We start from the raw sequence: 6,000 nt of genomic DNA, 5'->3' as shown, positions 1-6,000 counted from the left end.
GTCCTGAACAGAACACCACTGGTAATGCACTAAGATCAAGAATTGAAAAATGAGACCTCATAAAATTGCAAAACTTCTGTAAGCCAAAGGACACTGTTAATAGGAAAAAATGCAACCAACTGATGGGGAAAAGATCTTTGCTAACTCTACATTTGAAAAGACGGCTAATATCCAATAAATACAAGGAACTCAAGAAGCTAGAATCAAGAAACAAATAACCATATTAATAAATGGGGTACAGAGTTAAACAAAGAATTCTCAACTGAGGAATACCAGATGACTGAGAACCACAAAAGAATGTCAAATGTCCTTAGTCCTCAGGGAATTGCTAATCAAAACAACCCTCAGATTCCACCGCAAACCAGTCAAAATGGCTAAGATCAAAAACTTAGGTGATAGCAGATGCTGGCAAGGATGTAGAGAAAGAGGAACACTCCTCCATTTTTTGGTGAGTTTATAAGCAGCTACAACAACCCTGGAAATCAGTGTGGCAGTTCCTCGGGAAAATTGGACATACTAGTACCTGAGGATCCATTTCACCACTCCAGGGTATATAGCAAAAAGATGCTCCAACACAGAAGAAGGACACAGGATCCACTGTGTTCATAGAAGCCTTATTTATAAAATCCAGAATCTGGAAAGAACCCAGATGCCCTTCAAAGAGGAATGGATAATGAAAATGTGGTACATTGATACAATGAAGTACTACTCAGCTATTAAAAACAATGACTTCATGAAATTCTTGGAACTAGATAATACCATGCTGAGCAAGGTGACCCAGTCACAAAGGAACACACATGGTATTCACACACTGATCAATGGATATTATCCCCAAAGCTCAGGACACCCAATGTATAATTTGAATACCAGATGAAGCTCAAGAAGAAGGAAGACCAAAATGTGGATATTTTGGTCCTTCTTAGAAGGGGGAACAAAATACTTATGAAGGAGAGACAGAGAAATATTGTGGAGCGGAGACTGAAGAAAAGGCCATCCAGGAACTGCCCCACCTGAGGATTCATCCCACATACAGTTCCCCACCTAGACACTATTGTTGATGCCAAGAACACTTTCTAACAGGAGTCTGATGTAGCTGTCTCCTGAGAGGATCTGCCAGAGCCTGACAAATACAGAGGAGGATACTTGCAGCCAACCATTGCACTGAGAATGGAGTCACAAATGGAGGTGTTAGGGAAAGTACCCAGGCAGCTGAAGGGGTTTGCAGCCCCATTGCAGAGGCAAAAATATGAACCAACCAGAAGCCATAGCTCTCAGACACTAAACCACAAACCTGTGTACACATGGAGGGAGCCGCCATGACTCCAGCTGCATATGTAGCAGAGGATGGCCTTGTGGAACACCAATGAGAGCAGAGGCCCTTGGTCCTGTGAAAGCTCAATGCCCCAGTGGAGGGGAATCACAGGATGGTAAGTAGAAATGGGTGGGTGGGTGGGTGGAGGGGACACACACTTAAAAGCAGGGGATGGGAAATTGGTATAGGGGGCGTTCAGAGGGGAATCCAGGAAAAAGGATAGCATGTGAAATGTAAATAAATTATCAAATTTAAAATAACAGAAGAGAAGACATCATTGATGTCATTACAGAAACTTGTGGCACAGACTCATGGAAACTTCTTAAAAAACTATTCTGTTCTGTGAGGTCCACTGTGAGATCACCTGAATGTCAGCTACCTCCATCTGTTCCCCATCTGTTCTCTGCTGTTCCTTGCCCAGCATTATAAGTTTAATATGGAGCAAGAGAACCCAGTTCAAAGTAGCAACGGTATGCCATATACCAGGCTGGGGTAGTCCAGGATACAGCCTGAACTCATGTAATTCTTGAATCCTTAGTTCATAGAGATATTTTCAGCTTGGTCCAAACCCTATGACAGGCTGAATATTAAATTCAGGATGCTTCATTTACAACATGAGAAGACAACGATGAACATGCAGAAAATGACCAGCAGGATGTGTGATGCCATAGAGAATTGCAAGAAGCTGATTGAAGAGAACTATTCCTACAGGTGAGTCACTGACACAGTTGAGACCACACCACTAGGCAGGGGATGTTCTGCCCTTCTAAGACTTTAAACAAATGTCAGGGCTCTGATTCTATACTGTCTGCCTTTAACAGGAGGATCTGCCTCTAGGCAAGGGTCTTGGATTTGTACCCTTTGAACTCAGTTGTCCTAGGTTTGAACAGTGTCTCAGACAATGCAATCATTATTCTTCCCAACTCAGGATTCTGTAGATAGAAAAGATTTGCACCACGATGGGAATATTAATCAAACCTCAGCCTCTAGAGCTCAGACAGGAAATGTATAGTTCTGGGATCTATGAGACACATGGAAAGTTTGCATATATTTGAAACTCCTATCCACTCTCAGAGGGGAGTTGTCCTCTAACTGCTGATGGTTTTCTAATACCACAGACATATAAGCACCCATGTGGACGATGGTCTCTTCCTTGAAGTACATGAAACCCTCTTGGTTTCAGGGTTTTCAGAAGTACTTTGAGCCTTGTGGAATGTGGCTGGTCTCTGGATTTGACAGGCTTCTATTTGGTGTCGACAAGTAAACTGTGGCCCCTAGTCTGCAGCTGTCTGTGGATCAGGGTCCTTGCAGGGAGGATGGTACTTGGAGGAGTGTTGGGCAAATTGAAGTTGGCAGGAAATCATGGTTTTGGGTTGTTTGTTCACCAGCAGGCATTGCCATCTGCTGAGTGAGTGTACTCAGGTGAAGCACAAAGTAAAGATGTAGTGGAACAAGAACAGAAAGCTACTCGGGGAGCAGATTGAACTGCAAGTGCACTGTGAGGAAACAATGTAGCTCTTTGCGGAGGCCAACAAGAAAATCTATGATCTTCTGCCAAGCAGCAGCAGGTAGGATGTGGCATCAGGGTCTGACTGCCCTCATGTCTAACCATAAACATGGACAAACCCATGTATCTGTCCACAGACCTATACTGCTACTCACCTATGTCTCACTTAATTCTTCACTTATTTAATCATTTAAATTCTATGCAAGTAGCCTCTTTCATGAGTTTTGGTAAGCAAATGCTCCTGCTCTGCATGAATCTGCAGTTCATGAGGGAGATAGACTGATCACACTTCAAGCACCTACATGCCACTAAGTTACAGGAATGCCATGCGGTATATTCTCTTTACAGTAGCATGGATCTTACAAGGAGGAAATAAAGGGCCATTGCTCACTTGCTTTATGGGAATCTCAGGCAGGAAGCAATTTTCAAGGTTGAGAGACAAGGGAAAATGCCAAATGAATAGTTCTAATTATTGTCTTTGGGGGTCTTTGGTTCTTTTTCCTTTTCCTTGTATCCCAAGATGGTCACTTCTACACTATGTAGGTCTAGGGACACAATGACAGAGCCTGAATAGCACCTTGTCAGTCATGTTTTTTGTGAGTGCTGCTGGAGAGTTCATTCCTGGCTCTTGAATTCTGAAGCTGGCTGCATGAATTGGAGTTTACTGCTGTGAGCTGAAACCATAGCCAAGGTAATTCTTTCAAGGACATTTAATTGCGGGCTAGCTTAAAGGTTAGAGTCTTAGTATTTTATCATCAAGGCTGGGACATGGAAGCATCAAGGGAGGCATGATGTGGGAGTAGCTGACAGTTCTACATCTGTTTCTGAAGGCTGCAATTCGAATATTGACTTTCAGGTAGCTAAGAGGAGGGTCTTAAAGCCCACAACCACAGTGACACGCATACTCCATAAGGGCCCCACCTTGTAATAGTGCAAGTCCCTAGGAATATCATACAAAAGCCATCACACCGGGATATGGGAAAGGGTTTTCTCAAGCTGAGGGGTGCTGTGAGAGATTTCACGCTACAAGAGAAAAACAATTACTCCAATCATAGCAACCAAATCTAAACAAGAAATGTGCTTCCTAATCCTTCCTAAGTCACCAGGAAGGATGACTGAGAGGGTGGTGGTCTCACTTGGCACATTTGCATTGGATAGCCTAAATTAAATTGCTCCCCCTGCATGATGAATTCCACATTGCTTTCTGAAGGATTGTTATAAGCAGCATCACTGTGAAGAAATAAAGAAAATCTTTCTGTAATTCAACAAAAACAAAGACGCAGCACACCCAAAATTTTGGGACACAAGAAAAGCAGTGTTAAGGGGAAAATTCACAGCACTGAGTGCTTTCATAATCAATCTGGGGTCATCATCTCCCAGCAACTTAACAGAACACCTGAGGTCTCTAGGACAAAAAGAGGCAAACCTATCTAAGAGGAGTAGATAGCAGGAAATACTCAAACTCAGTGCTGAAATCAACCACATAGAAACAAAGAGCTAGATACAAAGTGTCAACAAGAGCAAGAGCTGGTTCTTGGAGAAAATCAACAGGATAGATTAACCCTTAGCCACACTAAGTAAAGGGCACTGAGACATTACCCAAGCTAACAAAATCTGAAATGAAAATGGAGACATAACAACAAAAACAAAACATTAAAAATTCATCATGTTTTACTAGAAAAGCTTATACTCAACACATCTGGAAAATCTAGATGAAATGGATGGTTTTATAGACAAATACCACATACCCAATTAAATCAAGATAAGGTAAACTATCTAAACAGTCCAATAACCCCTATAGAAATAGAAGGAATCATTAACAACCTCCTAACAAAAACTTCCCAGCACAAATGAGGCCATTGGTTCTCTATTCTGGAATGAGTTTGCACAAATCATCTTTGAGGCTTTAAAGACAGGTGATTTTGGTTCCAACACTAGCACTTCCAGAAACCTCCAAACCTTTTCATCTACAGGCCCATGAAACAAAAGCTACTGCAAAGGGTGCGGAACCACACATTTTAGGCCATGGAATCACAGTGTACTACACCTGTCCAACCTATTGGACCATGTACTATGTGGCTTGTCCACTTGTCTAAGAGCTGTGGTGGCTACTAGTATTCTAGTGAAAGAAGCAGAGAAGTTAACTCTGGGTTATCATCTTATACTTACATTCACCCCATGCAGTTGAGGAACCCCCGCTGTTTAATGCACATGTGAAAAAGTAGCAGGTAGCAATTATGATTGGCAGTTCATTAAGATAGACAGGCTGAACACACATTACATACCCACATGCCATTATGCTACAGGGGTTCCTTTTGTGTGCGTCCTTGACTGGAGCACAGAGCTTTGAGTGATGTAGTCAGGGACTGCAGCTCATTTGCTTTGTAGGGGTCATGTGAGGTCACAGGTAGGAAGCATTTGTAATTCTTGGAGCCCAGTGAAATTGCAAAATGAGTGGTTCTCATTGTTTTTGGGGGTAAGTGCGTTTTGTATATTTTCTCTCCCTTTTCCCCTGCATTGCAAAGTGATCTTTTAACCCAGCCTAGAACTTGGTTCACATTGACAGAGCCTGAGCAGCAGCTTGTCAGTCCTGTTTCATGTCAGTGTTGCTAGGGTTCTGTCCTGGAGCTTCTATCCAGGAGCTGACTGGATGAACAGGGATGTGTGAAGAAAGGCTTCTCTCTGGCTCAGGGTTAGTGGGAGAGATGTGAGGCTTCAAGAGAAAAATTTCTCCAACTCTCTCAACCTAGTCTGCAGAAGAAGTTGCTCACTAAGCAGTTTTAGTCCCCAAGGGATGGATAGCAGACTCCTGGGTCTCACTTAAAACATCAGCTATTCTACATTCAATGGTTTCTCCAATCTCGAGGTCTCCTTATTGTTTCCTGCTCACTTATGATTTCTGGTGTGTCTGGGGAAGGGGGATATGCATGTCTGTGCCAATATGTATATTGGTGGGTGTGCTGAGAGGCCAGTTAACTACATGTGGTTTTGCAGTCCTTCTGTGACACAGTTTCTTTAGCCCAGGTCTCTCACTGAATCTGAAACTTCCTGTTTTGGTTAAGCTGTCTGACCAGCATCTTTGAATCTTTTGTCACCTCCCAGCAGAGCTCCTGGTATTGTCTGGTCTCAAGTCACTGCTACAAGGGTAAGTAACTCATAGAGAGGAAGAACATGGTGGCTG

At 42.8% G+C, this 6,000-nt stretch overlaps 1 pseudogene; it reads left to right on the top strand.

Moving 5' to 3' along the window:
- The first annotated feature begins 1,940 nt into the window (after positions 1-1,940).
- LOC117702802 (disks large homolog 5-like) overlaps positions 1,941-6,000 on the top strand; it is a 29,037-nt pseudogene continuing 24,977 nt past the window's right edge.

Source organism: Arvicanthis niloticus, chromosome 2 (assembly GCF_011762505.2).
Source record: "Arvicanthis niloticus isolate mArvNil1 chromosome 2, mArvNil1.pat.X, whole genome shotgun sequence".
In the NCBI taxonomy this organism is placed as follows: domain Eukaryota; kingdom Metazoa; phylum Chordata; class Mammalia; order Rodentia; family Muridae; genus Arvicanthis; species Arvicanthis niloticus.
This window is presented reverse-complemented; position numbering and strand designations above follow the sequence as displayed.